Source organism: Ochotona curzoniae, unplaced genomic scaffold (assembly GCF_017591425.1).
Source record: "Ochotona curzoniae isolate NIBS_2020 unplaced genomic scaffold, NIBS_Ocur_1.0 contig_2754, whole genome shotgun sequence".
NCBI lineage: Eukaryota > Metazoa > Chordata > Mammalia > Lagomorpha > Ochotonidae > Ochotona > Ochotona curzoniae.
In genome coordinates, this window is record NW_024465582.1 from 29,621,555 (window position 1) to 29,646,071 (window position 24,517).

The 24,517-nt window shown below is 47.2% G+C and overlaps 1 protein-coding gene across 1 annotated transcript in view; it reads right to left on the bottom strand.

Moving 5' to 3' along the window:
- Positions 1–6,907, bottom strand: part of ELOVL7 (ELOVL fatty acid elongase 7) — a 78,956-nt gene extending 72,049 nt beyond the window's left edge. The window contains exon 1 of the mRNA XM_040977579.1: positions 6,814–6,907. The gene's annotated coding sequence lies outside the window, so the exon portion shown is untranslated. The remainder of the gene's footprint in view (positions 1–6,813) is intronic.
- Positions 6,908–24,517: the final 17,610 nt, after the last annotated feature.

Consider the following 24,517-nt stretch of genomic DNA (forward strand, 5'->3'; position numbering starts at 1 on the left):
AGCCTCTACCTCCAGTTTAAGTCCTAGTTGCTCCACTTCACATCATCCAGATCCCTGCTTGTGGCCTCAGAAAGCAGAGGAGGATGGTCCAAACCCTTGGGACCCTGCACCCATGTGGGAGACCAGGAAGAAGCTCCGAGCTCCTGGCTTCAAATTGGCTCAGTTTCGGCCACTGTGGCCATTTGAGGAGTGAACCAGCAGACAGAAGACCTACTCTCTTTGTCTCTCCTTTCCTCTGTACATCTACCTTTCAAATAGAAACAAATAGATCTTTAATAAATATATATAAGTTAACCTAAGAAGTTTTCATCCACAGTGGAAAGAACCTAAGCCTTGTAATTAGATTCAGATTTAATAACAGTTTCCGCATTTTGCTTTGCTTATTTGTTTAAAGACTTTTTTCATTTATTTATTTACTCAAAAACGTGGTGCCAGAGGGAGAGAATGACGTCGCATCTGCTGGTTCACTTTCCAAATAACTACAATAGCTGGTGCTGGGCCAGGCCAAAGCCAGGAGCCAGGAACTCCAACCAAGTCCCCCACATGGGGTAGCTGACACTCAAACATTCGGCCATCATGTGCTTCACATGAGCAGGAAGCCTGATCAACAGTACGGTCACTGGGACTCTCTAATTGGCACTCCTCTACGGGATGCCTGCGGTGGCTTAACCCATTGCACCACAACACTGGGCCCTGCTTGTTTTTTCCTGGCAGAGAGACAAAGGCAGAAGCAGAAGCCTCATCCATGGGTTCACCTCCCAAAGGTCTGCAATGGCCAGGGTTGGGCTTGGTCAAACCCAAGCGCCAGGAATTTAACCCAGGTCTCCTACCTTAGTGGCAAGAACTCAATGAGGTGAGCCAACATGCTTTCCTTCTGGGATGTGCCCTGGCAGGAAGCCATAATCAGGAGCCAGAGCTAGGAGACGAACTCAGTCACTAGGACACGGGAGCCAGAGGTGGGAGATGAACTCGGTCACTAGGACACAGGAGCCAGAGGTGGGAGATGAACTCGGTCACTAGGACACGGGAGCCAGAGGTGGGAGATGAACTCGGTCACTAGGACACGGGAGCCAGAGGTGGGAGATGAACTCGGTCACTAGGACACAGGAGCCAGAGGTGGGAGATGAACTCGGTCACTAGGACACAGGAGCCAGAGGTGGGAGATGAACTTGGTCACTAGGACACGGGAGCCAGAGGTGGGAGATGAACTCGGTCACCAGGACACAGGAGCCAGAGGTGGGAGACGAACTTGGTCACTAGGACACGGGAGCCAGAGGTGGGAGATGAACTCGGTCACTAGGACACGGGAGCACATATCTTAACCAACAGGCTAACTGCCTGCCTCCACCCAGACGCTTCTACCAGTCCAGTCTCAGCATCCTTTCCTGTACCTATATGTAGCCACGTGTACAATGAGGATTATGGTGCAGCCTTCAGCCAATCCATAGGGAAAAGCATTCCATGTGCTTTAGAGCGACAACTGCCAATGCTTAAAAGATGCCGACCTTCTGACTGCATCATGATCAGCAAGAGATGTTGGTCACCCTGGAAGCAAGGAGGCACAGAAACCACTGTGAAATACATTTTCCCTTCAAAATGCATATGAAGGCTGAGTCTAATGAAAATACCTAATTAAACAAAGACAGCTGTCCTTTCCAGCTCTTAGAGAGGAATGAGACAGGAGATAGTTCGTGGGAGAGTTCAGACAGACAGACTGGCAAATGTCAGAGGGATGCTTTCAAAATACCAGTCCTAACAAGTCCCTCCCATTCTGATAGGCCTCTGAGACTCCCCCACGGGCTTCAGAATAAAACCCTGACTCTTCAGCAGCTCAAGCTCGGCTTTGGCTCTCGGTAAACCTAGCCCTGCATGCCTACGCAAACTCGCCTAGCACATTCTTCCGTAGTTAAAGCACGTCCAGCCTTTTGATCCCGCTTCATTCTCTCTGCCTGGATTCCACTTCCCAGCCCTCACCTCCTTTCTCAGTCACCCTAACTTCCTCTCTTCCTTCTTCTGGTACAGGTGGGTAATTTGTCTGCCTACCTCTGCTAGGCCTCCCCCATGCCCTGTGTGTATCCGTCATAGCACACAGCTACTCAGCTGTCCGGCTCCTAACTCATAGGCCTGGGCTAGCTTTACCGCCCTGATGAGGGTGATGCACCAATGATTCTTTCGCATGCAACTTCTTAAATGTCCCAAATGTGGTCCAGGTGTGGCTCTCTTAGTTTGTATTACAAGCGTAAGAAAGAGGGCCCCAGGCATCCATGGCCTGAGTGGCTACTGCGCCATCTGATGACGATCTGCCTTTAACATGGGGAACTTGACAGTCATATAAAGACTTCTTTCATTTAAGTAAGAGCTATTTAACATAGTACGCCTACTTCCATCATTTACAAAAAACAACTTGCCAATGTAATAATACAAGAATATACTTTTCATATGTTTAGAATCTATTTTTGGATATAACTGGGGATGGAAATATTTTTAGAACTAATCTTATAAAATGCCTAATTTGTATTAGCTTTTAACTTTGTCATAAACTGTGAATGTTACAAACTGGATGAGTCAGGAAAACACAGGGAAGATATATTCATCTGTAAACACGTGATCGTGGCATGCTTCCCTCCAGGCTAACAGGTATCGCTAAAATTCTCAGTATAATAATAACATGTTTACAATGGTTCAGAAGTTGTTTGGTAAATAGAATCCTTCTCCACCCCGAAACTGGTATTTGCACAAGTAGCTTATCATCAAGATTTAGCAAATGGGGAAAAGTCCCACTTCCACTGGACTTGAAAACAGAAATGATTCTTTGATGCACATATGTAGCAAAGTTCCCATAAGATGACCTGTCTTCCCTTCCACAACCAAAGCAACAACAAAAGAGCTGTGTGTGTCCTGACTGCGGCACCTCACAGGGTAACACTATTTACAGACTGGGTCCCAGCAGAAGTCGCTGGGTTGAGATTATACTGGTGTGTAGGGCCAATAGATGGTGACCATACAGAATGACCCCAAGAGATGAGGACACGGAGACCTAGGGCCAAGGTCATGTGAAGGCAGAGGCAGGGATTCATGTCTGTACAAGCCGAGGAATGCCAGGTTTTGCTGCGGTGGCCAGAGGCTGGAGAGGGACCTGGGAACAGACGGGCGCTCAGGGCTCAGCGTCTCTAATGCTGGGCAGCAAGGCTTCAGAGCTGTCAGACAGCACAGTCTCCTGGTGTGTGATACTTCGTTACAGAGCCCTAGGAAAGGCAACAGCTCCCTGCCCCAGGACTGAACTGCTATCACCTAATAGAAAAGGTACACAAGCATCCAATTAAAAAAAACAACTGCCTTCAGACATGTGACAATGTACACTGAGAAACATACAAAGGACCAGGCTTCTGGACAAAGCAATTCCACTTCTGGAACACTATCATGAGCAAACAATCCCTAACTGGTAGATGACATAGCTGTTCATAATTTGTTGCTAATATACCCAACCATTAACATGGCTTAAGTAAATCCTATCACGATTACTGTAATGTAATGCAAATAAGAATTTTGAAAATTAGTAAGAGAAGGCTTACCATATGTCACATGAAAAATGTAAGAACCAAAATATAATGTAGGAAAGCAAACATACAGAAAAAAGAGGAAAAGCCAGCAGGTGGCATAGCATATTAGGGTACCACTTGCAAAGCCTGCATCCCATATAGGCACCTGTTCGAGTCCTAGCTACTCCACTTCTGACCCAGCTGACTGTTGATGTGCCTGGGAAAGCAGTTAAAGGTATCCCAACACACCCATGTGGGAGACCAAAGTCAGTCCAAGGCAGCAGTTTCAGTTCCAGGTGGACCAGGAACTCCATCTAGCTTTCCCACACGGGTACAGGGGCCCAAGCATTTGAGCCATCCTCCGTTGCTTTCCCAGACACACTGGCCAGGAGCTGGATAGAAACTGGAGCATCCAGGACTTGAACTGACCTTGCTAGGGTAGCAGGTGGCAGCTTGACCAGCAATACCACAGGGTTGATCCCACTGACTCATATTTTTCAATTCAAATGTCTAAAAAAAAACTTTCTAGGGGCAGGTGGTTTGGTGGAGTGGCTTAAGTCACCATGTGGTGTACCCCTATCCTATATTGGAGCACTGGTTTGAATTCCTCTGCTTCCAGTCTCACTCCCAGCTAATGTGGCACCTGGCAAAGGTGATGGGCCAAGGAGTTGAGTCCTTGCCATCTCTGTGGGACAACTGGATGGAGTTTTTGCTTCCTGGTGGTCAGGCTGGCACTGTCCTGGCTGTTGCTGGCATTTAGGCAGTGAACTTCCAGCTTGAAGACTCTGTGTGTGTGTGTGTGTGTGTGTGTGTGTGTGTGCGCGCGCGTCTCCTGTCACTCTGCTTTTAAAATAAATGCTTAAAAACAAATCTGTTAAGGAAAGGATTCTTGCTTCTTGCCGATTCGGTCTGCTTCACCTACCCCCTCCAAATGAAAAACACACAGGCACCTGTCTACAGTGAGGGGCGTGAGCGTGGCCTTTTCTCCCCTTCACCTAGGATCCCCCTGCTCCCCACATCTATCACGGATGACTCCTCAGCACCCTGTAAAAACACAGCTTACAAACTCCAATCACCAAATCTGCACAGTCTGTACCAGCACCACATTCTCCACTTATCAAGCCACTACGGTTTGTGAGGACAGAACGCTTCAGGTGCAGAGTTGCCTGCAAACTTTTCGTCCTGCAGCGCACACTTAAAGAAGACAAGGTCGTTGTTACTACAACATGGCATGTGAGTGGTTAAGGGAGCGGTTGGGGCCGGGGAAGAAGATGGTGAGGCAAGAATGGGGTGCCGGATGAGCCAGAGGAAGGAGAGGCTGCAATTGGAAGTGGGCATGCGACACTGGACAGCTGGGGTTTGCTACTTTGGATAATAGCGAGGCCCTGGCAGAGAGGAACCCGCCTGTGCGCGCGCACACACACACACACACACACACACACACACACACACACACACACACACGCGTGCTCCAGAGGAACAGCCAGGCAAATCCAAGTGGAATTCTACAGGGTGCTCTGACTGAGGAGAAACAAGGAAAGCACAGCATCCTGGGCCAGGTAAAGCACAGGTGCCAGGTGACGTAAGAAAGCCCCACGGAGTCCGCATTTTTGTACTTTCAAGAGTCTAACCAGGGCCCGGCGCGGTGGCGCAGTGGTTAAGGTCCCATATGGGCGCCGGTTCTATCCCGGCTGCCCCGCTTCCCTTCCAGCTCCCCGCCTGTGGCCCAGGAAAGCAGTGGAGGACGGCCCAAAGCTTTGGGACCCTGCACCCGCGTGGGAGACCTGGAAGAGGCAGCATAGCATCGACCGTTGCGCTCACTTGGGGAGTGAATCATCGGACAGAAGATCTTCCTCTCTGTTTCTCCTCTCTGTATATCCGCCTTTCCAAAAAATAAATAATAAAAAATAAATCTTTTTTAAAAAGTCTAACCTGGTACAAAAGGCACATAGAAGGAGGGGAAAAAGGGCTGGAGACACACAGCCTGATCCTTTAGGCCCGACTCCCCCACGGGACCCCAGGAAAATAAAAGTTCAACGCGGGCAGCTTGGGGGAGGGGACTGCTTAGAGTCGGGGCTGGAGGCTGCGCTGTGGGCGTGGCCGCGGGAAGGTGACTTAGAGCTCCGAACCTCGGTTTCCTCACAGGTCACGGAGCTCTGAGCAACTCTCAGACGCCGTTAGCACAAGAACTTCAACCAGAAAGGCACTTAATATGAAGGCCCGCCTTGGGCTGGGGGTGCAGGCCTTTGTGTGACCTTGGAGAGAACAACTCAGGCACAAGCCACCAATTAGGGGAATTAATAAGGAAGCCACGAAAGCAGGTGCAAGCTTGGCACCAGGTGTCCACGGCTCTTTCGAGGCAGTTAAGCAATAAAATTGAGGAGATAAAGGGGGCTCCATGAGAGCCGGGAGTTAAAGAGGACTCGGCGACCCGGGGCGGATGGCTCAGCTTCGGGGGAAGCAGGAGCGATGAACCGGCCCAGAGCCAGGCAAAGGCGGGGCCGCGACCCTGCCTAATCCAGGGCCCCCTGCTTCGGAGCTGCAAGTAGTGCTCGCGGCGCATCCGGCGAGTTTGAATCAGCGACAGCCGGCGGGGCAAGGCCGATTGCCTAACAGGCGATACCTCCTCGTCGGAGGGCAGAATGAATACTTAACGAGTCTCACCTCCGGCACGACCAGTTCCGCGGCTCCTGGCTCATCTCTGTCGTCCGGGCCAGCCGCAGCCACCCGGGCAGGATGCCGCTGGAGGAGTCGGCGACAGCCCACACTGACAAACTGGCGCAGCGAGCGCCCCACGACGGGGAAGAAAGCACCCCAAGGGAGCCTAGGAATTTGAAGGGAGCCCGGAGAGTGCACAGAGTGACCTCAGCGCCCCACAAGGTCGGGCGGCTCCATCTCTGCCGGGCTCAGCTGGGCCAGCGCCCATTCCCAGTGGGATGCCGGGGCTCAGGAGCAAGAGGGCGCAGGTACGTGGCCCCCGGTGCTCCGGCGGGCCGCGGCCGTCAGCCACGCAAGCTGTGCGCACAGAACTTCTTCCCTGCCGCCTCCCGGATCCCAACGTGGGCGGGCCGGGCTCTCCAAGCGCTCGGCACCAGTTCGTACTGCCCTCCGCCGCGCCCAAGGTCCTCCCTCCCTTGACTCCCGGCGCCCTTCCTTACCCCTACGGTTCTCCCTCGTTCCCTTCTCTCTCCCACCCAGCTCCCTCCCGGTCTCCTCTTGGTTGCGCTTCGGAAAAGTTTGGCCTCAGCCGGCCGGCCCGGAACCCCGCACTCACCGCGAGGGGCGCGGAGCTCGAGAAGCACCAGGCGCGCAGGCAGCGAGGGCGGCGGCGGCGCGAGCGCGCGGAGCTCCTCACAGCGGCCCCTGCTGCCCGGGCCGCCGACCGCGTAGAAAAAGGAGGAGGCCGCCGGGTATCACCTGCCCGCTCTGCCTGCCCCGCGTCACGCCGCCCGGCGCCGCCCCTTGCCCGCCCGCCAGCCGCCGCCAGGTACCCGCCGAGCCCCGAGGGCGGAGCCTGCGCCCCGCGCTCGCGCCCAGGCAGGGCCAGGGCCTCTGGCCGCTGTGCCAACATCACCTGAAGGTTGACCCGAGACTTAACCTCGACTGGGAACTTGACGGAGAGCGCCGATTCCTCTGTGGGCGAATCTGAAACGTGGAGGAAACGTGGAGGCAGAGAAGCAGACGGAAGGGAGTCCCCAACTCCTGCAAGAGTGGCCCAGGATTCTTTCGCTTCGGACACTCCATCCTTTGCTTTAATATTAGCAAATCCAAGAATCGTTGCAAAGGGAACGATTCTTGGAAAGGGCAGAGGGAGACTTTTAGAGCAACGAAGAGCAGCTTGCATGGAAGTTAACTTATTTTTGTTTCCTGGTTGCTAACTGCGAAATGCTACGACAGTCTTAAACATTTCTCCTTAGCTGTTTGGAGTGGGATGGGTGTCCGTGTAAAAGTTTAACTGACCCTGAGACGAGTTATGAGAGGATTTACGATTGGGGCAACCTGAGGAGTCTAGGGAAATCCCTTGCATAAGGCCTAACCAAAAGCCAGAAGACACCTAAAAAATAACCCTGGCGGAAGCGCCCTGTCAGGGTGGGCAGTGTGCTTGTGCTGTGAGCTCTCAGCACAGGCTCAAGACAGGAAAAAGGTCCTGCCCTTTAGATAAACTGGCAGAATGAAGATGCCCGGGGTTAAGTTAGTGGGTCAGAAGAATATTTCCCCCCCGCAGTGGATATGCTTTACACAGCCTAATCTAACTCCGTGGAGTGTGATGTTTTGATTTTTTTTAAATGTAAAAATTGGGGAGTACCCACTTAACAGCCATTGAAAGAACACTAACAATGCAAAAAGATCAAATGTAAGAGAAGCTTGTTGTTGTTGTTTTTAGTTCTTTTTTTTTAAGATTTATTTTATTTTTATTGGAAAGGCGGATATACAGAGAGGAGAGACAGAGAGGAAGATCTTCCTTCCGATGATTCACGGCGCCCATATGGGATCCCAGGCGTGCAAGGCGAGGACCTTAACCACTGCGCCACCGCGCCGGGCCCAGTTTTTAGTTATTCTTATTGGAAAGGCAGGGACAAAGATCTTCCGTTTACTGGTTCACACCTCAAGTGGCCACAACGGCTTTAGCTGAGCTGATCCAAAGCCAGGAGCCAGGTCTCCGCGTGGGTGCAGGGTCCCAAAGCTTTGGGCCATCCTCAACTGCTTCCCCAGTCCTCTGGCAGGGAACTGGATGGGAAGTGGATCAGTAGGGATGCAAACTGCTGTCCAAATGGGATCCCAGTGCTTGCAAGGTGAGAATTAGCCAATTGATTATTATGCCCAGCCAAAGAGAAATTTGAAGTAAAGGAAGCTAGAGTTTTTTCCTTCCTTTTAGATAAACTTGGCTTTTATGTAGCTCTGTAAATCCCTTTAGGGATTAGATGGTTGCTTGGTGATACTTGACTTTCAGCCTGTCACTCTCCTACCTTTTTTTTTTTTTAATCTATTTAGGAAATTTTATGTAGGCAAAAGGTGACAGAGGTTTATTTATTTAACACATTTTTGCATGCTATTAGTTTTTCCAGGCCCCAAAGATTCAACAAACAATAAAAACAGAGAGATTGTTCTGTTCTCAGGGACCATATATTAATATTTGTGAGCCAGATCTTAAGTGAATAAATAAAAATAGATGATGCTCAAGCTGTGATCAGAGTGATGTAAAGAAAGGAAAAGCAGGTGAAGAAATGGGTACGTATGTAAATGGGTGTGACAGATTTAGAGGAATGAGGGAAGGCCTCCGTGAAAGGAGGCACAAGAAGCAAGCTCTTCAACAGGTTTCTGTGGTAAGCCTGTGTGGCTCCCTGGATAGCAGCATGCCAGTGCAGAGGGTAGGTAAGGCCAGAGGCCCTGGGGCATGCACAGAACGGCCAGCAGGTCAGAGTGGCTGAATCAGAGAGAGGCAGGTGTAAAAGAAGAGGTCAGAGAGGTAGGAAACAGATAGAGGGAGGCGTCACCTAACTGATAAAAGAAGTGTGCTGGCAATGTTTCTCGGAGACCAGAGCATGGGGGGCTGGGAGGAATAACAGAAGGGCACAAGCAAAGACTTTCCTGGAAGGTTCTTGCACAACCCTTATAAAAGATAAAGGTGGTTTGGCCAGGTGGGAGGCAGTGAAAGGTGCTCATAGTTTCAGTGTCAACATAGTATCCACAAGCACCTCCCCCAGGATCTGAGTTGGGGTGTGGGAGAGACAAAGTATCAAGACAGACTGTAACAGGCTTGCCTTGAACGGCTCGAAAGAAGGAGTCACCATTTACCAAGAAGAGGGAAGTGTGAGAGGGACAGGTTAGGAGCTGTTTTGGATGCTGATTTCATTTGTGATACCTACCCCGGCAGGAATGTCAGGTAGGCAGTTGGTCTAACCCATCTGGGGTTCAAGAGCAGTCTGAGCACACAAAATAACTTTGGGAGTAAGGAGCTGCCAGACACTGTGTAACAGTAAGACAATGGCTAGGAGAACCCAGACTTGAGAACAGAGAAAAGCATTGAGAACTGAATCCTAGGTCAGGGAAATGAGGAGGAAGAGGCACTGAGGCTGGGGTAAAATCAGAGGAGTGGCATGTCCCAGCCAAAGCCGCAGTCAGGCTCCGGCATGAGTCACTGCAGAGCTCAGCAGCGCACAGCCCTGGACTGCTCTTTGTTCTCGTGCCCACAGGTCTGCAGGTGGGTGGGTTGCAGTTTAGCTGGCCTAAGCTGTGCTCAGGTGAACAGCTCTGCTGGAGCTTGAGGGCTGGGTTGAGGTCTGTGTCCCTGTGTGTCGACTCAGGAGCTGGGTTTACAGAGGCAGGAGCAACTCTGCACAAGATTTACAGTAGATTCTGGAGGTATAAAGCCAATACAAGGGTGGCACGGTTGGCACAGTAAGCTAATCCTCGGCCTGCATCACCAGCATCCCATATGGGTGCCAGTTCTAGTCCCGGATGCTCTCCTTCTCACCCAGCTCCCTGCTTGTGGTCTGGGAACCAGGAGAACATGACCTAAAACTTATGACTCCTGCATTCACATGGGAGACTCAGAAAAAGTTCCAAACTTGCAGCTCCTGCTCTTGTTCACTCCTTGCATTTGAGGAGTGAACCAGTGGATAGAAGATCTCTGTCTTCCCTTCTCTCTCTCTCTTTCTTTCTTTTTGACTGATTTTCAAGTAGAGTGTGTGTGTGTGTGAAGTCTCAATGCAAAGGAACATATATTGTGGCACAACAGATTAAGTAGCTGCCTGTGACACTAGCATCACGGTCACGTGCTTGGGCCCATGCACCCCTGTGGCACACTTGGGTTGAGTTCCATACTTCCAGCTTTGGCCCTGCCCACCCTGGCTACTAGAGGCATTTTGGGAGGAAAGCAGAGAATGGAAGCTCTTTCTCTCTGCCTTTCAAATAAAAACGAAAAGTGAATAATACACATAATGATGTATTATCATGCACTATATTGTACAATGCTATATATAACATCAATACTATATGACAATGTAATATAGTTATTATACATACATATATGTAAAGAATAAAATATGCTTGCCATGGAGTGATGGAGGGGTTGGGGAGGAAATAGATGAAGTAATAGCAGGTAGGAGAAAAGCGGTCATGGGAAATATGTGACATTTACAGTATAAAGGCACATCATGAGGCTCAGGGAAAATAGAATTAAGCAATGTTTACCCTTGGGGCAAAAGGCTTTTGAAATTCATGCGCTTTTTTCATAATCTATGAATTTTTTTGAAGCTCCTTCCCCACAGTTTATATCTCGGGGATATGGAGAAGGAAGGGCACCTGTTGTAGTGATATCCTTGAGTAGGTGAGAACAGTTGGCAGTAACAGACAGGTAGAGAAGGGGCCTTGGACCTGCACATGCACAGGCACCTGTAGGAAACAGGACGGGAGGTAGTTAGGAAACCCGGTGGGGGTTGTGGAGTAGGTGTTGATAGGTTGTCTCTGCTGGGGTTCCCCAGAAACGGACCCGAGACAGAAAGTTGCATGGAAGGAGACTGATGGAAGCCCATGAGAGAGCCACTGAGTAAAACATGCACATTATACACGCTGCAAATACCAGTGTTTTCCAAATGAGGCCTAGTGTTTTCATTAAATGTTGCGGCAGAAGTTTCATCTTACCCTTATCCTTATTATTGTCCCATCAAACATATCTTGAAATAGCTCTGCATTATTTCCATGCATGACTTCATACTTTCATAACATACATCTCAATACACAACTCTGTAATGCTGCACTTAAATTTAACTCTGGTCAAATTTTATATAAATAGTATCATACAGCATTCTTTTCATTTTTTTGTAAGATTATGTGTTTATTTGCAGGACACAGTTAGAGACAGCTCTTCTATTCACTGGTTCACTTCCCAGTTGGCTACAACAGCTAGGGTTGGGCCGGGCTGAAGCCAGGAGCCAAGAGTTTCATCCAGGTCTCCCATGTTGGTGTCTCCCACATTGAGTCACGTGCCCCTGCCTTCCCAAGGGCATTAGCAGGGAGATGGATCAGAAGTAGAGCAGCCAGAACTCAAACCACTGCCTATATAGGATGCTGGTGCCTCAGGCAGGGACTTAATTCACTCATGCCAAAGCTCTGTCTTCTACAAGTTTTTGCTTTAGTCAACAATTTTTTTTTTCTGGTTTGTTGTTTTTGTTGATAGCTGTAGTTCTTATCCATTCACTTAGTTACCAGGTAGGATGCTACTGGTTGACAATCCATTTATCCATTTGCTTTGACAATGAACAAAACTGTGTTATTTCCAATCTTTCTCTATTGAATACAATGCATGCAGAGATGACTATTTTCTCATACATGTAAGGACAAATGTCTGAGGTTAGGAGTGAAGTTGCCGGTGCTGGAATGGATTGTTCTCCCCTCTGGGCATTTGTTGTTTTTGGCCATCTCTGTAACCTCTCCCTGTTTGTAAGAGTTGATGGGCGGCAGAGCTCACCTCTCATTGCAGAAGCTGAACATGTGTCACATTCGTTGCAGCCCTTTGATCAGGCTTTTAGGCTGGGCTGTGCAAGGACCACCCACTCTCTGTCCCAAGCCTGGGTTCTGAGGTTAAAACCAGTAAGGCAAAGCAGTTGTGCTTGTCGGTGGCAGGGATGGCTCCCCGCGTTGTTTCAGTAGCATAGGTTTAGCTCTGGGTTGCCACACAGCCTCCCTTTGTTCCAGCCCTTTCCGAGGCTGTCACCCAGGCTTTGTGGAGATGCTGCAATCTTCTGCGTGTTTAAATAAACACCCTTTCTGTTACAGTGAACAAGAGTTGGCTTCTATTCCTGGTCTTCCTCAGTCAGGGCTGTTATAATGAAATGCCAGAGACTGGGATGGTGTCAAGGGGCAACACTGACCTTATTCACCAATCTGAAGAGTGTAAGTACAAGGTCAGGGTGCCAGCCAACTCAGGTTCCTAGAAGGGCCCTCTCTATAGCTTGCAGATGGTTCTGTCTCACACGACTTTCTTTGTGAGAGAGCCTTTTTCCTTCCTCTTCTCGTGTTGGTAAGTTCCATGGTCATGCCTAGCTCTGCCCATCACCAGTCCCAGAATTTGAGCAAGCAAGCTGATATGGGCAATCCCATGGAGGTGAGCCCACGATCCCCCACAGAATCTCCTCCCAGACCTAGTTTTCTTGCGTGCTGGCTAGTGTCATGGCCCAGCCTGGCGTGTTCCACACCTTGCTGCAATGCTCACTGGCGGGTAGTGTGGTTGAACTCGGTCAGGCAGGCCCCCACAGCCATAGCTTTGCTGTGTGCTGGGAGATGGTAGTTCATACTAACAAGCCCAGTTCTGGTCTCTCATCTGGACAAGTGTATTGGTTTGGTCCTGAAAGGTCCTCTGGTTCACCTCCTCCACCTGGTCTCAGCCTCCTCGTTTACCTGCAGGTGCAGTAGCCTGGCTGGTAGCAGTCCTCCAAAAGTCACACCTCACCTGTCACATTCTCCCTCAGTAGTCCTCTCTCACCCCCAGACCCTCTTCTCAGAGCAATCCACAGTCCCTCACACCTCTGAGCACAAGGCCAGGCCTCCAGCAGTGCGTTGTGTCACCCAGGGGCCCTGCCTAATCGCCTGGGGCCCATGCACACCTTAAAAACAGAAAAAGAATAAGCAACTGGCATAGTTAAAAATTTGGTATTAATCAGACCCAGAATGCCTGCCTGCTCTTAGCTGCTTTTCTCTCAGCAGTGTAACTCTTGCCTAGGTACAATGCAACCTAGGCAGTTGGCTGTACCTGGGGGCCCTTGCTACACTGAATAACTACCATTTCCCTAGATCTTTGCTAACATCGGGTGTTTTCAGATCATAGATCTGTCAACCTTACAGTTTTTCATTAATGTCTTTATATGCATTTTCAGGATCACTGATGATACTGAATATCTTTTCATTTTTTTTTTTTTAGTCAGCCAGGTGTTGTCTTTGAGTATCTTTTTAAATGTCATTTGCTTGTTTTTAGTTGTTTATGTTTCTTCATTGATTCACACTAATTTTGTCATAGTTTTTGCAGTATTTTTTCTTAAGCTGAAGCTTATACATTTTTTTACTTACTGAAAATTTTTTACTATTAAATTTTAAAATGTGGTACATTGGTTGCTGAGTGTGAGAGAGATCACACCGGACTCATGTGTAGGATGTTAAGAGGAGTCCTTTTTTTGCCCAAGCTTGGTGACAGCGGCTCCTGCTACACTCCAGGAGCCACTGTCACCAAGCTTCCAAACTCAGAAGTTTTTAAAGCTCTCATCCTTCACTCCGTTTGAGAGATGTGCAGGACAAAATTTCCATGCATTCAATGAACTAAGAGTTTGGAGGCAGGAAGGGAGCTGCCGGGAACCCAAAGCTTCCGTGAAGTTGTATTAATCTAAAGTAACGCAGTAGGAGGCAGGAGGGGCGAGTTGTGCAGAGCCTCCAGAACTATTTCCACGCTGTGAGTTAACTTCAATGGTGCAGGGGGCAGGAGTGGCAGGACTTGGAAACTGTTTCCTCATTGTCTGTATCAATTCAACAGGAGGGTGCTAGCCATCAGCTGACTGCACCCCACCAGACATCTACTCTATGGAATATTGCTCAGCCATTAAAAGAATGGAATTCTGTCATTGGCAACAAAGTGGTCCCAACTGGAAACCGTTATGCTCAGTGAAATAAGCCAATCCCAAAGGACAAATATGGTATGTTGTCCCTGATATGAGAAAAGTTTCATCCAAAATACAAAATGAAATTATATATAGGTAAACAAGTATACACCTGTAATCGTATAAATGAATAGTGTAATGGAGACCAGAGTATTGGGGATCCAAGAACTGCAGTATGCTTCTCTACTCCCAAATATAAGTAAGCTCCAGTAATACTGTTAAATATACCCTGACAACAAGTACTTACACCTACCATGTCATGACACACGCAAGAGCAGAGTTGTTGAGACTACGGCTGGACTGTGTTGTTCCAAAATTTAGGGGGAAATGGGGCAGAGAGAAGGACGGGGCTTAGGGATGGAAAGGGGGGAAGCACTATACCTACAAAACAGTAAAGTGGAAAATAAGAATAAAAATAATTTATTTGAAAAGCCAAAAAAAACCCTTTGCTTTTAAAAAATAGAAAGGCATTTCCATACCTTTCACATAAGTCTTTCTCTTATATTTGTTCTCATCCGTGCCTATCTAGTTTTTTACACTTTTCCCACAGCATTTAATAGCTATTCATTTTTTTTTTTTTACTTATTTTCATTTTTATTTGATAAAGCGACATACACATGAGACAGACACAGAAGGAGAGGTTTCCATGTAGTGTCCACTACAGCTAAAATTGAATTCAGGTCTTCCATGTGGATGGGCAGGAATACAATTAATTCTCAAGAATTTATGTTTTCTGAGGCTCTCTAAATAGCATTCTAACAACCATAGGCTAACATTTTTGTTTAAAGATTGATTTGTTTTTACTGGAAAAGACAGAGAGAAGAGTCAGAAAGATCTTCCAGCTGCTGGTTCGCTTCCCAAATGGTCACAATGTCTGGAGTTGAGTTGATCCAAAGGCAAGAGCCAGAGGCTCCTTCCAGGTCTCCCATGTGAGTGCAGGGTCCCAAGGGCTTGAGCTATCCTCGACTGTTTTGCCAGGCCACAGGCAGGGAGCTGGATAGGAAGTGAAGCAACTGGGACATGAATCAGTGCCCACATGGGATGCTGACACTACAAGACAGAGCATGAATTAATTGAGCCACTATGCAGACCCCACCATGTTACCCACATCTTATAGATGAAGATACAGTGACAGAAGGAGGCTTGACTGCCCCAAGCCACTAAATATTAAAGCTGGGGTTTAGGGATCTGGAGCGGTAGCCTAGTGGCTGGAGTCCTTGCCTTGCATGTATCAGGTCCCATGTTGGTGCCCGTCTAATCCCAGCAGCCACACTTCCCATCCAGCTCCCTGCCTGTGGTCTGGGAAGGCACTTGAGGACAGCCCAAGACCTAGGGACTCTGCACCTGCGTGGGAGACCCAGAGGAGGCTCCCAGCTTCGGATCGGCGCAGCACCAACCATTGCAGTCATTTGGGGAGTGGATCATTGGATGGGGGATCTTCCTCTCTGTATATCTTACTTTGCAATAAGAAAAAAAAAAAAAGAAATATTTTTAAAAAACAGGTAAAAAAATAAAACTAAACTGTTAGGCACAAGCATTCCTCATCTTAAGCACATACAGTCCTAAATCGAATAGCTTTGTATACTTGCCTGGTAAATTTCAAGAACCGAAAACGCTGGTTCACAGATTATTTTTATACTTTTTACCGTGATCACCAAATTGCCCCCAAAGGAGAGTGTACTAATTTACACTCATGCCAGCCAGGCGTGAGAGTGTCAGCTCTCCCCTGCCCCAGGCCTATATGAAGTGTGTTGTTGACATTGGGGGTGTTTGTCAGTTTCGTCAATGAAATGCGGACTGTTGCTGCAGTTTCCATTTGTGTTTCTCTTAAGATGTGTTAGATTCAACATCTGTCTCATTGCTTTCTTTTTTAAGTTTCTTTTTTCATTAATTATTTTTGTATTTGAAAAGCAGAGACAGAGACCCAGAGGTATCCCAAAAGTCTCCAACAGGTGAGGCAGTGCCCAAGCTGCACAATGGTACTTGGAACTGGGTACCGGTCTCTCGCATGGATGACAGTGAGCCAGCTAGTATTAAAACCATCACCTGTGGCCTTCCAGGGGGCTCACAGGAGGAGGCTGGACTCAAGGAACAGGGCCAGTGCTTGCACCCAAGGACTCCAACAAGGAATGGGGGCATTCCAAGCAGTGTCTTAGCAGCAGTGTATATCTGCCTTATATTTCCGTTTCAGTAGACTGTTTCAAGCCTCTCCTGTGAGGTTGTCGTTTTTTTTTTCCTATCAGGCTCTGGGGGACCTTGCAGGGTGTGTGAGGGGGATTAGCCCTTTGCTAGAGTGCCAGCTGCCTCGCCTACTCCTATTTGTTAGAACTCCACACGCATGTGGTTTCTATTGATTCTCCCCCCTTTAAAATATTTTTTTCTATTTGTTTAAACAGTGTAAATATTTCATTCTTTAGCTACTGCTTAATATACAATCTTAATTAACTTGTAGTTTTATTATTAACTCATAACATTTTAAAAGATTTAGTTACGTTTAGTGAAAGAATTACAAGGAGAGAGAGGAGGGAGAGGAATATCTCCCTTCTACTGATTCATTCCCCAGTTGGCCACAATGCCCACAGCTTGGTCAATCTGAAGCTAGGAGCCAGGAGGTTCCTCTGAGTCTCCCACATGGGTATAGGGGCCCAAGGCTCTGCTGCTTTCCCAGGCCATCAGCAGGCAGCTGGATGAGAAGTGGAGTAGCCAAATGAGACACAAACCAGCACCCCTGTGGGATGTGACACCCTAGGTGGAAGATTATGTTGCCATGCCACAAGGCTGGCTCCTCACTTTTTTTCTTTTGCTATTGAATGCAAATCAGTCACTTGTTTGAGAGCCTGAAGGAAAAAAGAGACAGAGAGAGAAACAGCAAAAAAGGAAGCTCTAAATTGCTTGATTAGCTGCCAAAATGTCCTCAATGGCTGGACTGGGCCAAGGCTGAAGTCAGAAGCCAGGAGCTCAGTCCGTATGTTCAAAGTGGATGGCAGGGTCCCCGTTACCTTAGCCATCAGCTGCCTCCCAAGGGCTGCAAGTGGCAGGAAGCTGGAATCAGAGCCTGGAGCCAGCCGTCTAACCCAGGCACTCGGAGGTAGGAGGTCAGACATTCTGACTTCTGGACAAAGCACCTGCTTCTACTGTTCCATTTAATTTTGTTTAAAGATTTATTTTTATTGGAAAGGCAAACATGCAGAGAGAAGGAGAGACAGAGAAGAAGATCCTCCATCCGATGATCCACTCCCCAAGTGACCACAATGGTTGGTGCTGTGCCGATCTAAAGCCAGGAGCCTCCTCTGGGTCTCCCACACAGGTGCAGTGTCCCTAGGTCTTGGGCTGTCCTCAAGTGCCTTCCCAGACCACAGGCAGGGAGCTGCATGGGACGCGGGATGGCAGGATTAGAACTGGCACCCATATGGGATCCCCGAGCGTGCTGGGCGAAGACTTTAGCCACCTGGCCCTCCATTTAAATTTTAAGTAAATCTTGCTTCTTCTTCTTCTTTTTTTTTTCTCAATGAAAAGTTATGGAGAGAGTTTAATTTCAGTCGCTTTGGAGAGATTTTAATTTCAGTTGCTTTGAAGTTATTTGGGGGGTAATTTAACATTATGAAAATTTTGAAGATCACAAATATCCATCTAAATGTTATTTCTTCATTTATGCAAATCTTGCCTGCCCTCTAATATTCTCTGCATTCATCTTTCACCTGTAACTGTACTTATTTCGACCTGGTAACTATTGTTGCTATTACCAATCATTCTCTAATTCTAAATATAGGAAATGACATCTTCTGTAAGTAGAAGGATTTTGCTAATTTCCATGTTATGATGGAATCTACACTTTGTCTTTACTGAATCATCCCCATCTGGGAAATATTCAGTTATCTTCGACTTTCGGTTGACAGCCCTGGGAGTAGTTTTCTTTCCAGATTTTTCCTTCTTTGAGAGCAGAGTGAATCTGTCCTGGTAACTTCTGACTCTGCCAGTCTCTTAGAGCTTGAACATCTACCAGAGATGCCCGAGTGCTACCGAACCTCAGAATCCCCGGGATGCTGGACGTGCGGCTTCTTGGAGATGTATTTCCTGAATCAGAGATCCACGAGGCCTGGAGAGTGGCCCAAGCATTGTAACACACACGCTCTATGATTCTGTCACAATTGTGGAGAGAGACCTTCTTTGAGAGACATGTGACTTGTAACCTACTTTTTCTGATGTCTGTTTTGCTTTCCTAAAGTGTAGGAATTTTGCCTAATCTCTCTGCATTCTTGGTGCCTGAGATATTGACCTACAAACAATAGATGCTAAATATGTGCGTAGATGGAAAAAAAAGGCAAAAGTGCAGGGAGAGACTTTATGAGATTGTTATTACAGCCTTTAAGAGATTTTCTGCTGGGCCCATTGTGGTAGCCCAGCAGCTTAAGTCCTCCTTGCCTTGCATGCGTTGAGATCTCATATGGGCGCCAGTTCTAATCCTGGCGGCTCTGCTTCCCATTCAGCTCCCTGCCTGTGGCCCGGAAAAGCAGTCAAAGACGGCCCAAAGCCTTGGGACTCTGCACCCACGTGGGAGACCCCGAAGAGGCTCCTGGCTCCTGGCTTTGGATCAACGCAGCTCCAGTCATTGCAGCCTCTTGGGGAGTGAGTCAACGGATGGAAGATCTTCCTTTCTGTCTCTCCTCCTCTCTGTGTATATTTGACTTTCAATTAAAATGAACATTTTAAAAAGAAAAATATGTTTTCTCCTATGTGTTTGACAGTAATTATATCTTTGGTATACTCTGAGAAGTAAATGATTGCAGTGTGAGAGGCACATTGACTAAGAGACTGCCAATCAGGCTTCCAGCGTGCCAGACTTAATGATTTCGTAGCTTTTTATTTTGGCATTGAAAACACAAGCCACACGTTTCAGACAAATACTTTTCTTTCTAATCCTCTTCAACTACTCAAATGGGTGCAATATTTATATTACCATGGAGCCGACATTGCGGCTGTGGGTGAAGCTGCCACCTTCAATGCCTACATCTCATATGGGTGCCACTCTGTGTCTCCATAGTTTCACTTCTGATCCAATATCCTGCCAATCTGCCTAGAAAAACAGTGGAAGATGGCCCAGGTGCTTGGTTCCCTGTATCCACATGCAAGGCCCGGAAGAGGCTGCTGGCTCCTGGCTTTGGCCAGCCCTACCTGCTGCAGCCTTCTGGGGAGTGAACTGGCAGGTGGAAGATCTCTCTCTCTTTGTCCCTCTCTCTGTAACTCTGACTTACAAATAAATATGTAAATATATTAGAAAATATCATATCTCCATGATGGGATATAATTAAGATATGAAATGCAAACATAGCTTATATTAGTATACCAATAAGTATTATAATTATGTTCCTATAAACTCTAATCATTTTAGTTAAAATAAGCCTCAACTATGAAATTTTTATTTATTGTAATCATGAAGGTAATTTTAATTGATACAACTTCGAATGTTATAAAAATTCTATACCAATTATCTTACCTGAAACTGCATTCAATTATAAATTCTATCAGGGCTAAATATGAAAATATATTACATTATGACAATGATAACTCACACATTCTACATATTATGATACCTTTCAAGTAAAGAACTGTACTCATAATTTTGCCTCACTGAATGACTCACTACACGCAATGAAGAAACCCTATAATAATGGTTTAATTAGATAATAAAGAAAGCATTAACCTATTTGTATGTTAAAACCTTAACTCCTGTGATGCTGTGAAATCTGTTACCATACACTACATGCCTCTGATGCCATGTCACTGTGTTTTATACTGCTGTGCTACTACAAATTGTGTGTGATGATGGTTAATATATGTTCAATACGTTTCGTTGGGTCTGCATATCAGCTCTGTAAATGGAGGGAGTGTCTCAGTGGAGCAGTTTAGTTTATGCTACGTTGGTGTTTCACAAACTGATATTAATACTCACTAAGGCTATATGGTAAAAAATACAAATTGTGGGGGTTCCCTGCAGTTACAGTCCATTCCTAGGTTTGGTGGCTCTAAGTCACTGGTAGAAAGAATCTGAATCAGTTCTGCTTCCCTATTCTCTTTTTTCTTACTTTGTACACAAAAAGATATTTTTCTTAAATATACTTGCTATGCTACTGAAGAAATAACTTCTTTGCTTTAAAGGTTTTTTTGTTTTGTTTTGTTTTGTTTTTTGCAAAGACAGATTTACAGAGAGATGAGACGAAGATCTTCCATCTTCTGGTTCACTCCCCAAAAGGCTGCAATGGCTGGAGTGAGCCATCTGCTTATTCATTTACCAAATGGCTAAGGTGGGGCCAGGTTGAATCCAGGAGCCTGGAACTTCTCCCACGTGGTCGCAGGGTCCCAAGGACTTGGTCCACTCCCTCTTCCATTTTCCCAGGCCACAAGCAGGGAGCTATATGGGAAATGGAGTAGCCAGGACATGAACTGGCACCCATATGGGATCCTGGTACTTAGAGGCAGAGGATTAGTCAATGGGCCTTAGTGCCAGCACTGAAGATATAACTTTTGTGACCTACTACCAACTCTGAATAATTATTTCCTTCCTGTTTGAAAAGGGCTTATCAATTTGAGGCTAGAGAGGCTGTAAAGGAAACTTTTTTTTTTTTTAACTTAAATAATACAGAGAAAGGCAGAGAGAAGGAGAGAGAGAGAGAATGATCTTCCATCTGCTTATTCATTTACCAAATGGCTAAGGTGGGGCCAGGTTGAATCCAGGAGCCTGGAACTTTATCCTGGTTTCCCATATGTGTGGCAGGGACCCAAGCATTCGGGTCGTCTCCTGCTGCTTCCCAGGTACAGTTAGCAGGGAGCTGGATTGGAAATGGAGCAAAAGAGACTCAAACAGGTGCTCATATGGGAGGCCAGCGTGACAGGTGGCAGCTTAACTTGCTGTGCGATGTTGGTGGCCCCAGATTTTATTTTAGAACTTCAAAATACGTTGGAGTTTAGGTACGATGCCATGCCGTTTTAAATTTTTAAATAGATTTTAGAGATTTTCAAAGGCTTCTTTGCTTCAGTGTGCTTGTCCTGCCATAAGCTGGGTTTGTAGGCAATGGAAATGTATTTTTCAGCGACGTGGAGGCTGAGAAACCCTACCCCAAGTACCCACCTTTCACTGCTCCGTGAGGTGCCTCTTGCTGGTTTCAGAGTGGTGCGTTCTTGCACAGCCGAGGGCAGATCTCCGTGCCCCATTCGCAACCCAATCACACCACAATGGCGTCACCTCTTAATTTCATCACACTGATTGATTGGGTTTCAACATTTGATATGAAGACGACATGGACCTCTACTTCTCCTCTCAGAAGGCAGTGAAAAGCGAGCAGAGACAGGCACCAGGGATTATGCTCAATAGAGCAATATTTGGGAACATAAGTACAAGGTACAAAATGAATCAACTCATCCGCATATTCCAAAGAATGCAGCCTTTGCGTAAAACACATATCCTGAATGTTACTGAAATGCTTGACTTTCCTAGTTTCCTGTGTGTTTTCAAAATGATTTCCCCCGTGCGTGTAATCAATACTCAATTATTCCATGGTTACAGATCTCTGGCATAAATGACCAATGAGGCAAGCTCTGAAAATCAGGCCTAGGGGAGGCGAGTGTGTTGGCTGTGGAGCTCTGGCGTGAAGCAGAGACACCGCGGATCTCTACGCGTCACCCGTGTTCCTTTGCCTTTTGCACAGATCACCAAAGCTGCCCTCTACACACGGATGTCACGGAAAGGGCAGTATCTTTTACCTCCGTGGTCCTTGGTTTTGCATATCCATTTTCATGCATTCTAAAACGAATTTCCTCTTTATTTCTAAATGATGAAGCAATTTGGCAGACAAAGCAGTCAAGGAAGGGAGGGTGGAGGAGGCGTGAGTTACAATCCTCCAAAGTGCTCCCAGCTTATTTGTTTCCAGCGTCTTTCCTGTAGACTGGGATGTGGAAAACCTCAGCTTGTTCTGTAGACTTAAGGAAACGACTACGGCAGGTAAAAACCAAACCAAACCAGTGGCCAGCTGTTTCAACCTCACACGCCACGGTCTGTGCAGATATTAGCTCTTGGTGTGTTAGAGAAAGCTGAGCCAGAGGGCTTTAGTGCCCAGCCAGGCAGAACGGAAGACCCTGTGCATTGACAAGCATAGCTGACAACAGCTCATTGTTCCCCAGAGCTGTTTGCTCACTCTCTGGGGCACACAGGCGGAATGCATTTCCCAGCCTTCCTTACAGTTTAGGTGTGGTCATTGAAACGAGTCTGGTCAACAGAAGTGAGCTGTGCTGCTTTGCACTTTCAGACCTGGTTAACTCACACATAGGAAATGACAAGATCCCTTCGGTTCTTCTGCAGTAGCCTGAAGCAAGCCTTTTATTTCCAAGGTGAGGGACCCATGAAATGCAAAAGAGCTGGGCTTGTGATTAAGCTAGTGCTTCTAATATCCGCACTGCTACGGACACCAGTTCAAATCTTGACTGCTTGCTAATGTGCCTGGGAGAGGAGAGGATGGCGGCCCAGGTACCTGGGTTCCAGCCACCTGTGTGGGCATCTCAGAAGAAGTTCCAGGCCCCTGGTATTGGCCTGGTCCAGCAAGGGCTATTCTGGACACATGGAAAGTGAATGAGTAAATAGAAGATCTCTCTCACTTTCAAGTAAGTAAAATAATGAATATAAAAAAATAAGAAATAGAAGAAATCATAAAAAACAAAACAAAAATAGGAGCCCAGTGCAATAGCCTAGTGGCTTAATTCCTCACCTTGAACGTGCTGGGATCCCATATGGGCACCGGTTCTAATCCAGGGGGCCCTGCTTTCCATCCACCTCCATGCCTGTGGCCTTGGAAAGCAGTCGAGGACGGCCCAAAGCCTTGGTATTCTGCTCCTGTGTGGGAGATCCAGAAGAGGCTCCGAGCTCCTGGCTTCAGATTGGCTCAGCACTGGCCATTGCCGTCACTTGGGGAGCGAATCATCAGACAGAAGATCTTCCTCTCTGTCTCTGCTCCTCTCTGTATATCCGCCTTTCCAATAAAAATAAATAAATCTTTAAAATAAATAAATAAAAAACAAGCAAACAAAAACAAGAGATCATGAATTCTCAAATTACCTTTTGGAAAAGAGGGATCTTATGAATTATAGATGAACTGATACTGCATTAATACCCTAAAATTTTTAGTTCGTCTGTGAACCTACCCTAACTGATGTAATGGGATACTGCTCTCGGTAAAGGATCACAGCCTGATGGAAGCAGGAAATGGTTTGCTCCTTAGCGTCTCTTTGTGCGTAGCTAATATAACACCTGGCAGGGTCATTGTCAGTCTTCTTTAATGGACTAGGTTTTCTAATATATTTGTGATTTGACTGTTAAAGAAGATAGACTTACGTTTACCACCGAATCAATCACAGGAAAATCTTGCACATGCTCCCTTTTTAAAAAAAAAGATTTATTTTATTTTTATCGCAAAGTTAGATATACAGAGAGGAGGAGAAACAGAGAGGAAGATCTTCTGTCTGATGATTTACTCCCCAAGTGACCACAATGGCTGGTGCTGAGCCGATCTGAAGCCAGGGGCCAGCAACTTCCTCCAGGTCTTCCACATGGGTGCAGGGTCCCAAGGCTTTGGGCCGTCCTCGATGTTTTTCCAGGACACAAGCAGGGAGCTGGATGGGAAGTGGAGCTGCCAGGATTAGAACTGGTGCCCATATGGGATCATGGTGCGTTCAAGGCGAGGACTTTAGCTGCTAGGCCACTGCACCGAGCCCAACACTTGCTCCATTTTGATGAGTGAATGCCCCACTGGAATGGGCATTGGGTCCGGTGATTAAGAAGCCTCCTGATGGCTGGTGGTATGGTGTAGCATGTTAAGCTTCTGCCTGTAGCACAGGGCTCCCATATGAACGAAGGTTCAAATCTAAGGCTGTTCCACTTCTAACCTTAAGCAGTGCAAGACAACCCAAATGCTTGGACTTCTGTACCTGTGTGGGAGACCAAAACTCTCGGCTTTTGGCTTCAGCTTGGCCAAGTCCTGGCTGTTACGACTATTTGGGGAGTGAAACGGCAGATGGCAGATCTCTGCCTCTCTGTAGCTCTTTCAAATAAATAAATTAGTTTGAAAAGATGCCTCTTGGGACACCCACGTGAGTCCCAGCTGTGCTCCTGATCCCAGCTGCTTGCCAATGGGCACCCCAGGTGGCAGCTCATGCACTCCTGGGGAACCTAGACTGAGGTCCAAGTTCCTAACTTTCCCTGAGCCAACCCCAGCTGCAGAGGGCATGACCCAGCCCCAGGTGCTGAGCACATTTTGAGGGTGAACCAGCGGATGGAAGGTCTCTGTC